This window comes from Chrysoperla carnea, chromosome 5 (genome assembly GCF_905475395.1).
Source record: "Chrysoperla carnea chromosome 5, inChrCarn1.1, whole genome shotgun sequence".
NCBI lineage: Eukaryota > Metazoa > Arthropoda > Insecta > Neuroptera > Chrysopidae > Chrysoperla > Chrysoperla carnea.
This window is the reverse complement of record NC_058341.1, coordinates 60171555-60186915: the sequence shown is the minus strand read 5'-3', so window position 1 is coordinate 60186915 and position 15361 is coordinate 60171555.

The window sequence follows — 15361 nt, the reverse complement described above, 5'->3', positions numbered from 1 at the left end:
TTTTTATATGTGAAAAGAATTTTTACATTTCCTTTTGATTTATAATTCAAAGTAAGTATTACACTTCAGAAAAAAAGAATGGCTGAAATTTGTTAAGAAAATAGGGGATAATCCTGACGTCGAATTGACCTTATTAGCCATACAATTTAGTAACCTGATCGTCTGAAAGTACGGGGTAGTCTGCATCAAATCAACTAGTTCTGATTTTTCGCAGACTTCTTTATGATGTTGGTCTAATAATAATCCAAGTTTGTGATCTCGAGTGACGAACGCAACTTTTTCAAAGACTATATCTCGGAAACTATTAGGTTTACAGAGACCATTCATTTAATCAGTCTCATATTGTAGAAAATTTCGTCTTCTTTAAAAACATCTTGAAAAAGTACTTCAAAAGCTGCCCCTTTAAGGTTATAATCGCGAAAATCTAAAAAAAAATAAAATTTTCACGGTTTTTCCAATTTTTGACAACGTTGCGTTTGGCGCTCGAGGTTACAAACTTAAATTATTCATTGGGTTAACATCATAAGCAAGTATGCGAAAAATCAAAACTACCGGATTTGACGTTAGCTCTAATGTATAAAGTTACGTCGATAAATTTTGAAAGGCATCGATAAATTTGGAATTATTTCGGAAAGTATTGGGTCTAAAGAGTTCATTCTAGTCTCATAGCAAATTTTTTCTACTTGAGAAACGTCCTGAAAAGGTTCTTTAAAAAAAAACTAGTCCTTAAGGTTATAAATTTGAAAGTGAAATTAAAATTGATTAAAAAACCAAGAAGTAATAAGCAATCAAAGATTGCATTCAAAGGTTGACCATCTCCTTCTAGCAAAACAAAGTTTTATATGTAGTCCCTATGGCGATAACCATGTATGACGTCACTATTTGATATCTTTCTCTTTATTTAATAAAGAATTTTAAACGTTCATATAAATACAAGTAAAGATGTCGCTGTTAATCAGTTCAGAAGAAAAAACGTTCTAAAAAAATCGAGGGCTTTTTTTAACTAACCGCACTCTTGGAATTGAATACTCCCATACATTTTATCTATGTCTTCCATAGAAAAAACAAGTGGAAACAAGCAATTGACTGAGTTAATTGTTGAAATACAATGTATAGACAATGTTGATTACGGAATCGTTTTTTACGTCATGTAAGTAAAGAAAGATAGCCACTCTTAGAGACCCACATATACATACATGTCAAACACACATAGCTGATCTTCCTATATAATTAATACTATATAATTTGTGCCTAATTTGCGCCTTCATGGGTAAACAGTGGTGTTTACGAATAAATGTTTCAAACAAAAGTTTTTTTTTTTGGAATAATTTTTATATTTAAACTTTTTTTATATCGCTAACGGTTTACAAGATGAGTCCTGCGGACCCAAGACCTAATTGATCTATGTTGCTCATAGATCAATATATAGATGTTACTTTTTACGTCCTAAGCACGCAATAAAAATTTTTGTTTGATAGACAGATAACCAGAAATGGATTAATTAGATGATTTTTTAAACATCTGTTTCAAAAATTTGCTCGTAGCATCAATATTTTTAGGCGTTACAAACTTCGGACTAAACTTCGTATACCTTGATATATATTACATATATACAGGGTATAAAAACATAAAAGATGTTCAATTTTCAGATAAGAAGAATGCGATTGTTTTTGCTAGGCCCAGCCAATGATTTAGAGCCTAACTAAATAACTGTCTACGGTAATTATAGATTTTGGGGTGATATATGTTTGATACCAAGTGTAGCTTAGAAGTGATTATAATTACCTCCCGTAAGACCAAACAGTCGCTTTATCAAAAAAACAAACCATAAAAGTAATTTATTGAGATAAAACCGCAAAGTATGAATAGTAAAAGATTTACGCAAGTGAGTAAGATGAGTTTTACATTAGATTTTGTTATGTATGGTTTTTTGGCTTGCATATATACTATTTATGTGGTGTACATTTTTATACGATTTAAAAATAACCTCTAAAAACAAATAAACGATTAAGAAAACAGCTGGCAATTCTAAAATTTTTAAAACTACACTTCTGTTTGATTTGGAGAGTGCATAACGATGGTTTTTGACTGACTGCAAAGAGATATTTTAAAAAGATAAATATTATATTAGTGCAGCATTATCATGTCTTAACGTAAAAATTTCATTATCTAAACATACATACGTGCATATGAGATGAAGAATTCGTTTCTATTAATCAAAAACAAGAAAATCTATTTATAAAAATACCATTTGCATTGACAATGCTCCAAAAAATGTTTAGGATTTATATGTACTTTAGTTTCAAAACAAATAAAAAATATTTCTTTTGAAGGGGGATTTTTTTACTATATAAATTCCTCTTTATACAGTGCGTTACTTAAGTTTTAAGAGTGTTGTAACGGACGCATCTTTCCGTTGGCTATTAATTATTCAAGTAATTAATGGGACGAGGAAGGCTGTGACGTTGCATTTACCATAACAACATAATAGACTTCTTAGTGTTTATGCACAGAGAAATAGAAAAAGGTGAAAATGCAATTCATTTTTAAAGCTTGTCAAAGACAAGCTAGTTTTTGTTACAAATACTGCAAAAACTCATATATCTACGATAACGTCATCACACCAAAATTTGCAAGCATCTAGCTTTAATAATGACGTAATTTCCATACAGTTTGCAAACTTGAATCCACTATTTTAATCTCTTACAGTCCTTTTTTCGCAAGTAGCCTATGTCCTTTCTCAGGCTCTAGACTATCTCTGTACTAAATTTCATTTAAATCGGTTCAGTATTTTAGGCGTGATTGCGTAACAGACAGGCAGACGAGAGTTATTTTCGCATTTATAATATTAGTATCCTTACTAATCCTTACTAATATTATAAATGCATTCACCCCTAAACTAATGAACCGATTTAAATGAAATTTGGTACAGAGATAGAGCCTGAGAAAAGACATAACCTCTTGCGGATGTAAGAGGTTAAAATAGGAGATTCAACTTTGTATAGAAATTATGTCATTTTTAAAGTTAGAAGCTTGAAACTAATTTCTAAGGAATACCCTAAAGGGGGTAAAATAGGGGATGCAAATTTTTGTGTGATGACGTCGCGCAGGCAAAAAAGCTAACGACCTGGAAATTAAAAATATAGGAAAAATTCAGAGAATTACGGAGTCATTAGAAATGTGAAACTGAAATTAACGCAATAACGCAAAATAGGTGTTCATTTAGAAAGGTGAAAGCAACAGAGGATATGAACTAGACCACAGTCTTCAAGATATAGGTGGTGTAGGTACTGGGTAACTAACCAATTTGAAAAATGATTTCACGTATAGAAAGCTTTATTTTTATTATCAGCGAGTAACATGAGCTGTTTAAAAAAAATAGGGTTCTGCAACAAAATAATAAAATCAACGAAATTGTGAACAAAAGGAGGATAAGTGACGGCATATGAAGTGAAGGTTATAGCAAAATAACCTTTGTATTTAATATTGAAATTGCTAGCGGGTAGTTCACAGCTAGTTGCAATATATTGCAAACAAGAAAAAAAATTTAGAAAAATCTATTTACAATTGATTTTATGTCTAGCTAAAAAATCGATCGGTTTAAAGTTCACTACATAATGTAGTCCGGGCAAATCAGGAATTTGTTTCGTTTAACTCTAAAACAAGCAGTTTTTCAAACCTAAAGTTTTTTATTAGGCTTTTTAATTTTCGGGACTTGTAGTCTCAAAGGACCTGGCAAAATATATATACAGTGTGTCCAATTAAGTCGGTATCATATGGAAAAATTTGTATTATTTGTTTTATGAAAAAAAAGTTTTTTCCTGCATGCCATAGAAAAAATTAATTAAAATTATTTTAATTAAAAATAGTTATGAACACTTTTTGAAAGAAAAATTATGATAGGAATACTAAATAAAGTTTCATTAAAAATATGTCTCATCTGGTTATCAAATGGATGAAGATGGACCCTTAGAAAAGTACGAATTTAGAAAAGTCATTAAAAGTTTGACACTCTCATTCAAAAAATTCACAGATGTGAATGAGCAAATAATTTAAAGAACGATTTTTCTATTCAATGTCAAATAAAAAAAGCTTGACAATAAAATTTCTAAATATAATTTTTATCCCGACCGTACTTCAATATTTTGATACGAAGCACTAAAATAACCTTTAAATGTCTAAACACGATGTTTTGACTGGGTTGGCTTCCGAACGCAGGTTTTTTGAATGGCTTTTTATCAGTGATATCACTCATCCACTTGGCAGGTTGAACTCAGATTGAATTTCTAGAGTTTAGTTTCGAATTTTTTGCGTGTAAAAAAAAGCAGTTTTTACTTCAAAAAGAATAATGCAAATTTGGTCCTAATTTGCACCTTAACGGGTAAATAGTTATAAAAACATGTTTCAAACAAAAGTTGTTTATTTTTTTATAAGAAACATTTTTCACATTTAAACTTTTGTTCTATCTTACAAGATGGATCATACGGATCCAAGATTCCATTGAGCTATGTTGCTCATTTACGAACTTAGCCTAACTTTTAACGTCCCGAGCACGCTATAATTTCAGCTTGATATCATTTGGAATTTAGAAAATAGTTTTTGAGTTATCGTGTCCACAAACGGACAGAGAGACCTGACTACCGGAAATTGACTCAAATTAGGTGAGTTTATGAACTCCTTTACTAAAATTTCGTTCGTAGCATCAATATTTTTAAGCGTTAAAAACTTGGGACAAAACTTATTATACCTTGATATATATTACATACTGGGTATATAACAAGGAAAGAAATTTTAAGATCTTTAGACTCAACTTTACCCCAGGACATAAAGACATGTTTCGACTTAAAATTTTGTTGCTCGTTTCATTTTCATTTCCGATATAAAAATGGATGTTTCCAAATTAGGTACAAAATAACCTTGAAAATTGACTTTGTTGGTGATTTTTTATTTGTAGGCATTATTTTCGAAGTAATTTTAGGTTACCGGTATTTATTTTTCGTATGTATAATGTGTGCCACCTCGTATGTATAATGTGTGTCAATAAAATAATGACAGCAAAGCATAAACTATTATGTAATATCACTAATATCATATTTTGTAATTTGATGATGATTATTATTATAAAATAAACATAAAAATTAATAATGAATGAAATTGTCATGTGTCCATGATAAATGGATTATAATATTGATTGTATTACGAAGATAATGACGAAATCTTCTAGGAAATTCATAATCTTTATACACATTGACTGACATAGCTTATACTTTTAAAACAATCTGAAGGTCAATTACACAAACAATACGAAAATAATAATAAATCGTGAATGTGACATACTCAAACAACCTCTACGACCTACGTAGTGTAGTGTACTATGTAAATGTAAGCGGAAAAAAATATGCACTTTGGTGAAATGAAGTTTGCCACACAATAAATACGTAGACGGTAAGAAATTCATGGCATTTACTACAATCGTATGTTAATTGCAAAGAGCTTAAATTTGTGGAATATCATAATTTAGGATTGGAAGTTTTTTCTTCAAATCCTACAATGGTATGGTATAGAGACCGATATTATTTATAGTCTATTCAATATAGTTATCCACCAGAAGTATTGTAGGTATCGTCAACCAATATGGGCCTGACGGCCATACTGCATTGACTCGTCAGCCAAAACTATTGCTTTGCTAATATTCCCTCAAGTACAGTACACAGTATGGCGAGTACCTACCATTCAAATAAATGGCAGACCAATAAAAGTTTTTCTTTCTGTTTTATAAACAAATGTTAATTTTTAACTATGCATTAATTCGTTATGCATGTTATTTTCTTTTGCTTTTGGCAAATATATGTCCTCTAACATTGGCAGACAGTAGAAAATTGATTCTTTTTTCTGCCACTAGATGACAGTCTATCAAATAAAAAAAGTACTATTTCGTGCATCGTCGTTATAGTACAAGACGCGAAATAAGGTAGAATTTCACCCATCTGATAACCAGATGAGACATATCTTTTATGAAATTTTATGGACTTATAACACTCCTATTATAGCTTTTCTATAAAAAAAAAAACGGTTTTTTGCAGGCAGGTCATTATATTCGTAATTATCTTTCTTCTGATACCAATTTCGGTTGGTTAACAGATCGGTGTAGATCTGTTCATACCATATGAACAGGTAAGCCAATATAGGTAATAACTACATCGATCTGTTAACCAATCGAAATTGGTATCAGAAGAAAGATAATTTAATTACGAAAATGATGGTATAGGCTGGCCTGAAAAAAATTGATTAAAATTAACTTAATTAAAAATAGCCATGAACACTTTTCGATAGAAAAACTATGATAGGTGTATTTATCAATCAATAAAATTTCATAAAAAAGATATCTCAGCTGGTTATCCAGATGGGTGAAGTTTCACTTTCACCATTGTCTCTTAGACCATTATATGACTTTCCGGCATCAAAATTGGCTGATATATGCTACTTTTTACGGCAAGTTTTTTTTTCATGTTCTTATATAAGTTGTAATACGTACGAAACCACAAACTTTAACAGTTTTTCGCGGATAACTAATAAACATCAATCGAAAAAATTATGAAATCACTTTAATAAATCTCATAAAATAACAAAGAGATTCGATTAATTTTTGATTATGTGAAAATAGTTTCCGAGATATGGCTCACTGAATGTCACATTTGTTTTTGCTCTGAACATTTTATTATAGTTATACCATTGGGTACTGCTTATGATCACTACTTAACCGATTTCCTTAAATGACAACTAGGAACTCCTTTGAAAAAATAATGTCACAACATCACATAACACAGCCATAAAAACATGTTTTACCATATACAGAAATATTAATTTTTTATTTTTAAATCGAATATTACAGAAATTTTTTCAAATATTTTTTCTTAATATTTGATCATGTTATTTTAAAGAAATGCCAAGAAGAGTTTTCAAAAATTTACATACTAGTTGTTGACCAAAAAGTAAGTACATATTTGGGACAGATCCGGCAGACGTATGTTTTATTGTTACTAGAGTTCATTATTTTTGGCATCTTTTACGTTAATAGTGTAATAAATAATAATTCTTTAGCAAGGTTGTAAGTAACATAACATACCGAATCCATATTTTCAAAAATATTTATTTGCGTCAATTTCAAACCTATTTTCTCTACGAAATTTGTTTTTTTAATCTAAACACAAATCTCTTATTTATAGAAAAGAAAAATAGAACCGACGAAAAGTGTACAAATACACTATCGGTCCACAATTGGGATATATATCGGTAAATTATATCAGCTTCGAAGTATACCCTCTACAATAAAAATAAATTTAAAAAATGAAAAATTTGAATGTGTTAAATAAAAACTGAACAGAAAAAACAAGTACAGTAGTTTACATAGCAACTTTAACAGTCGAAATCCATTATTGGGAAGATTTGATCCGGTTTAGATTTTAATGGGTCCCGACTGTTGCAAACGTCGCTATGCAAACTACTGTACTTATTTTTTTTTTTCAGTTTTTAATTAGCGCAATCGGGTCTTTTATTTTTTTTATACTCTACTTAACATAGTTCGCCGAACTTAATTTTTTCTTTTTTCATAATATGAGGTTTGGTGATCGCCACATTGAATTTCTATTACTGCAATATCTTCTATGACCCACACAAGATTAGTAAAAATCTAGTGACGTATGAATTATCAAAATCGGCCCACGCGTTGGATGTATAGTGTGCCACAAAGATAATACATACATATTTATAAACACATAACTACTCCTTTGTGTCGCACAGTCGGGTAAAAAAGAATACGGTATTAGTCCTGATTTCGAATTAAAATTCCGGTAGTGCCTGATGTCGAATTTGCTTTATAACGCATACAAATGTAAAACTAGACTTTATACCATAATCAAATTTGAAAGTGAAATTAAAGTTGATTAAAAAAACGAAGAAGTTATAAGCATTCAAAGATTGTTGCCCATCTCCTTTTATCAAAACAAAGTTTTATATGTATCTCTATGGTGATATCGGTCAATAACTTCACTAACCTATATCTTCCTCTTTGTTTAAACGTTCATATTTTGCGTACTTCTAAAAAATTTCAAAAACCAATTTCACTTTTTCGCCCGTGCAGTGAAAATTCTTTTGCCGAGTTTTGCATTATCACACGTATATCAAAACTTTATCCAAGCCTCTAAAATGTGAAAATAAACATTTTTTCGAAAACCTCACTATTTACCCATAAGGGCGCAAATTAAGTTCGAACATTATATAGCATATCTATGTATTCTAAGGGAATATCATCATGTGTGTGTGACATGTATGTATGGCTGGCTATCTCTCTTTACTTACATGACATAAAAAACAAATGATTCCGTAATCAACATGGTATTTAAACAATTAACTCTGCCAATTGTTTGTTTTCACTTGTTATTAGTTAAAATTTTGTCAGTATTTTGGCTAATTTGTTTGGTTGGAAATGCGTGCGGTAAAAAATTATTTATCCCACTCAAAGTGGTATAAGTAGTGCTAATTTCACGGGCATAGATAAAGTTATTTTCATAATCGAGGAAGTTGATGGTGTAGACCATAGAGATCACACTCACATGGGCAGCTGGTTTAATCGTATTTTTGGGTGGGATATTACACGAAGCACATTTGGATTATTAATTATTGATTTGATTATTAAATAAACAAACTTGTTTTTATTAACAATAATTATAATAACCATTGGATTGAATTTATTTTTTGTTGACAATATTTTTAAATGAAATTGGCAAACAAAATATATCAAATAATTTGGCAATCAGTATCAATTGAAATAATATTATGTTTGTAAACAAAATATATCATTTAGTGTAGGCGCTGGAGCTAGTCGACATCAAATAATCAAAAATGGTGAGCGAATGTCAAGTTATATGTTGTCGCTTGAATATAGCGTTTTAAATTGTTGGTGAATATGGTGTTTTAATTGAAAATGTATAGATATCTTCGAGTTGTTAGTTTATCGAATTCAATTTTAACTGGCTCAACTGGATGATAATAAAGAGGGTTAAAGCTCGGATTAATAATTTATTTTCTTTTACTCTCACTTATCTCTATTCCATAACACTCGAAATAGGGATACGGATAGTGTTACACAGGTAAAATATACGTACGTTTTTTTTAATGTCATAATTCATTAAGTATTATCAGAAAAGATGGCCATGAATTGTATTTCGTTTCTATTTTTACATAAATCTTAATTCATGATTCAAAATGGTGCTCATAGATAGCGCAATAAAATATGAAATTTAATTTGATTTTTTTGTAAATATTTCTTTACAAATTATAAGCTCATGTGTAAGTCTGATGTATGAGCAATATAATTGTAGAGTTTTAATCAAATCCATTCAGCAGTTTTTGCGTGAAAGCGTAACAAACAAACAACTTTACTTTCACATTTACAATATAATCAAGATTATTAAAAAAAAAAAATGTATTTGAGGTAAAACAATCGTTCATTTGTCAAAGTTATATCAATTATAATTTTTAAGAAGCATCTAATAAACCAACAAGAGATAGAAGTTCTATTAAAAATAAAATTTTCTTAAGGTCAAATGCGAATGTGCTAAAATAAAAAATTTCCTTTGATTTGAAATCAATCGCAAAAGCGTTTTCATTTTCAATTACAATTTGCAATTTTGGACACTTTGGTGAAGGTGGTACCCTCTACGTTTGGAATGCTCAATTCCCAACAGCTCTAGTATCAACTCTGATGTGCTAAAACTTATTCAAGTAATTACTGTCTATAAAATCATTATATGCAAACAGTAATGGTTAGTGGATGCAATGTGTTGTTTACCAATTTAAATAATTTCAACTTTGGATCATCTGACTTCTAGAGTACATATCATTATCAACCTTGATGTTTAAAATGTACCAAAATAACTTGATGGTAATAGTACAAGAATACAGTTTAGAACAGGAATGTAGAGACTTGAACGGACTAAACACTGCATTTAGAAAACCATTGTTAATTGTCACAATCTGTTTGATCTTATTATAGAGTTCCAAGTGAATGTGCATGAAAGTGAAATTGAAGAAATCCTTCTTTACCTCGAATCAGTAATGTAAATGGCCGGAGGCGCAAAAAAAAAAAAAAAACATTGATCAACAACTAAAAAATGCAAAGAAAGTTTTTTATGTTAATAACTGTATGGAAATCCACTTAATTCTCAAGAACAAGATGCTTCAAGCAAAAAATATTGGATGTGTAGGCGCACATCTTTCGCAGACATTAAACTTGACCTAGGTTTTCAAGCTAAATGAAAAACTCATTCTACTTTATAACTGGTAAAAGATAGATTAACAATTTATATTGGAAAGTTGTTAATGATTCAAAAGGCAACATTTTTTGATCGAAACATTTTTCCGCAAACTTACCATTTACACAAAACGAACTCAAAAGTGTTATCCAAAATTGTTTTTTCATATCAAAATTGTTATTTCTTATAATTATTTCTACGAAATCTAGGCACTCTTCAAAAAAAATTTTCCAAATAATTAAATAATGATTTCCAAAACAAATTAATATGCACTAAAAAAGTAAAAAAATAACGATGGTATAATGTAGTTAAATTTATTGTTGTTTTTGGAGTCGGTGTCAGCCAAGGAAAAAAACTGACAATAGTTTGCTACATTACCTTGGCTGACATCGATTCCAAAAATAACAATAATTTTAACTACATTATATTACCGTTATTTTTTTACTTTTTAGTGCATATATTAATTTGTTTTGGAATAGTTTTTCTTTTTGTTAACTTTTTTTTTAATTTTGTGATTTTTAGTGAATCTGAAGTACACTAACTAATTTGAAACTAAAAAAAGAATCATTGAAATCGGTTTGCGTGATATTGAGTTATTTGTCCTATTGTCGTGCATACTTAATGCAAATTTAAGACTTTAGAACTGGACCAAAATGAAATGGGACCACACAGGAAGCACCAGCTTTCAAATACATAAAGAATCATCAAAATCAGTTCACCCAGTCGAAAGTTCAGAGGTAACACACATAAAAAAATACACTCGAATTGATAACCTCCTCCTTTTTTGTTTGAATTCGGTTAAAAATGGTTTGTTTTTCTAAAAAGACTAGTTTTGATCAAACTGAATGCAGAAACACGCTAAAAGATGGATTCTTGCAATCAATTGCTGTCTAATCTATTCGGTTTACAAGAGATATTTCAAACAAACAATGTTTGTGTATTTATAAAGAACAATTTTCTAATTTAAAGTGTTCGTCTAATGTTTGCCAGTTATGAATTAGAGTGAGGTTTTAATTGAACCCGATAATTTAGATTGAATTCAATATCCGTATAAGATGTGTGCCTTAGAAACATTTTTCGTTTGAAGAATTTACTTCGTTAAACTTATTTTTCGAATTTCATGTATATGTCAAGTTAAAAAAAAAGCAGCCTGTATATATCGCAGATGTATTGCCTAATCAGCTGTTTTACAAAATATTTCCATTATACAAAAAAAATCTGAAAGACGTTTAGCAGTTTTTCATAATTACTGAACTTAAACACGCAAAATTGCATAAACGTTTTGCATTTTCCAATGCAGCGGATCAACGATTAGAGGTTATATAAAACATTTAAATGATATGAGGTTAGATTTAGAGGTTATGTAAAACAACATGAAATGATATGTCAGATAAATGTTTGCCAAAAATTATAAATAATCGTGATTATTAAAAAATTTTAAGAGAAAATAAGTTGGTGTTTAGGGAGCGGGGGAAAACGGGTTCAACGATAGCATTGAAGTTGCAACTATCTTTGCATCTCAGCTGCACCAAATTGGTGTGGTCGAATTGGCTTGACTCTCCTTTGAACATTTCTAATGTTTACTTTTTTTATTTTTTATTTCGCCACGGCGACATAAAATCTAAATTGTTTTCGATCATGTGATAGCAGTTTAAATAATTAACGCTATTTTGAAAAAACAATCTATTATTTTATCTCAGACGAGATTAAACCGCCCGCTTTGGTTGACGATCTCACTTCTTCCTCCATGCATAACACTCATGACTCAAAATATGTGTTACTTCTTATTATGAAACCGAAATATACAGTGTGTTCATTTTAAAAGTATCCACCCTTAATAACTCTTGGCCTGATGTGATTATTGTTTTGAGTGAAAACACGTCGATTTTAGATATCGAGGGGGAAGTTTAAAAATGGTACCTAGAGAATTTAGACTTTATCCCTTCATTACTTACTCTTCAAATTTATATATTAGAAAGGATAACGGCACTAATGACAATATTTTACACACGTAGAAAAGGATTTATTCGAATAAAACTTCCAAAGAGCACGTAAGTAAGGCCAGTGATAATTTGAGACATCGAGGCCAGACAAATATGAGCCTAAGCAGGCGAGAACTTAAAACTGTCATTATTAACAAGACTCGTTGAAAATGCATAGTTGATATCTGGTACAAGTACAGTTTAGAGCAGGAATGACATTTTCAACATTTATCAAATTTTTCTCGCAACATTTCGAACATCCTGTAGTTACTAACAAAATTAAAATTTGATACAACTGTTCCGATTTTGAATTCCGTAAACCAAGCATAAAATGTTAACATTTTGTAATTAAAACAAGCGACAGGATGATCGGAGATAACAATTTTTTAATTCAAAATTTATTTGATTTATATGATAATATATTTGATTATTGCAAATTTAACAAAATTACAATAAAAAATAAATAATTATATGCAAATTATTAAAATAAATTTCATAACCAGTCTGAAATAATATTTTAATAGTGATGTAATTTTAAATAAATGCAATTATCACATAAATGTTAAAGTGATCTCAAGTGAAATTATTTTTAAGAGCTTATATAAATTTTAAAGTAACTGTGATTCTTTGCTGATTTTTAAAACATTTTATTTAATAAAACGTATTCAACTAAGATTGAAAGCCATTGACAAGTTAATAAAAGAAACCCTGGCCCTGGGAAAATATGGCATTTCAAAATTGGCATATATCGGTCAATTTTGAAGCAAAAAAGTCAAAAACCCGTCTACGTTATATAAAATCAGAAAAGAAAGGAACATGCCCAGTAGTTTACATAGCGACTTTAATATTCGGAGTCTATTATTGGGAAGATTCGGTGTAGATTTTTATAGTTAATAAATTAAAATTTTAAAGCCAATTTATTATTTCTAATTAAATTTAAACATATAAAATATATATATTTTGTAATCCACTTTTAATTTCTTTTACCACCCTACCCCTTCAGTCAATTGTTTGTTTTCACTTGTTTTATTACGTATTAATATTTCGCTACAAAAATCCGCCATTTTGTTTTGTTTTTTCAAACACCTATCTAGGCATACTTGGGGTTTTGAGTCAAATATAATAATACCTTAAATGTTGAAATCCATTGGGTATTTGGAGATAAGAGGTAATAAAGAAATATACATATACATACATACAAAGTACGCGCGAAAAACATAACCACTCATTGGCAGTCGGGTAAGAAAACAAAAATGTGCACAATTGCATCAGATAGAACTTTTATTTTATTCGATGCAGTTTTATTGTAATTTGGAAAAACTGATTAAAACTAAACTACCCCCCCCCCCCCAAAAAAGGGGGTTAGGCCCCTGAGAGGGCTTCTATATCTATTGTATAGTGAAGTTTCGATCATACTTTACCGCGTAAATTTGTAATAACAATTAACAGGCATGATAAAATTTATTGACAGTCTTACGAGAAAGTTAGATCCTACCATCTTTTCTTGAATTATACTACCCGTTATCGATTCGATGGAGTGAAAAAAAAATGAAAATTAGTTTTTCGAAATATTCAGGTTTGTGTTTTTGCACTAAAATTTATAAGTTAACGTGAAATTTATAGAAAAATAAATAAGTAGGTACTAGCCGAAAAATTTGTTCTTTAGACAGCAAGTAAATATTTAGATTTAAGAAAATATTTTCTTTCTATACTTTAATTGTTAACCAATCAAATACTTATTTTATTGAATTAAGGAGGTTCTGTCGCCTCCAATGTCAATATTTTTTAAATGCATAATTTACTTCCAGCCAGCGAAACGATCTCCTTAAGCAAAAATTGTTTCAGATATGTATAATAGGGTACTTTCGGTAGTGAAAAATAAATAATGAATTTGAAATAAGTTAAAATTTATGTAAAATATTTTTAAATATTCTGATTTCGAGTCATAAAAGCACATTTTTATTTTATAATATTAAAATTAAAAATCGTAATTTTTAAACTGTATATGACGTGACCTAAAACGCGGACAAGCCCTGATGTGATGTCATATCGGTATGAACCATAGACCATCAGTTAGTTCGGTATAGATATCCTGGGTATAATATATCCATAGACAATCAATATTTATTTATTATAATTAGTTGTCTATAAATATACGGGGTGTTCCAAACCACCCGTCCAGGCTGATTATTCTGAATAGTTTTCAAAAAAAATTGAAACGAAAAAACACGTATCAAATATTTTTTGAAACTCTATCTAACCATACCAAAAACACCCTCCACCCTCAATCCCTGTTAGGGGTAGGGGGTGTAACTTGAAAAAATCAAATGGAAACCCCTATTTTTTTCTGCAGATTTGGATTCTTCAGAAGAAAAGACAAACATTTTGTCTAAGAAATTTTTCCCGATTTTCGGTAGATCACGCTACAATCGACAAAATCGTTCTTTTATATTTGGCATTAGAATTGCAGTTCAAGTGAAGGCGAGAAAAGTTTTTTGAGTCGAGAATAGTTATTTTCAATTTTGTTTTTGTTTTTTTGAAGAAAAGACTATTCTGTTTTTGTTTTTCATATTTTATTATGATTTAGAAAAATTATTTTTGTAAAAATGTTTTTTTTTATTTTGGAAAGTCTGAAAAAAAATTAAATCTAAAATGATTCATATCTAATTCTTTCTAAGAGCTTTATTTAGCATCCTCCCAATTGTCTAGTGGTTTACCTCAATTACCGCAATTCGACATTTTCGCTTCTCTTTTATTTTCGTTGAATTTCTAACTTTTGTGTTGCTTTTGTTTTGTTTTTGTTTTGGTTCTGTGTGTTTGTGTTTTTATTTTTTTTTTTTACTCTTTCGTTTTGATTTTTGTCATTGAACGGCGCAATTCTTACGCCAAATCTAAAAGAACGATTTTTGTCGATTGTAGCGCGATCTACCGAAAATCGGGAAAAATTTCTTAGACAAAATGTTTGTCTTTTCTTCTGAAGAATCCAAATCTGCAGAAAAAAATAGGGGTTTCCATTTGATTTTTTCAAGTTACACCCCCTACCCCTAACAGGGGTTGAGGGTGGAG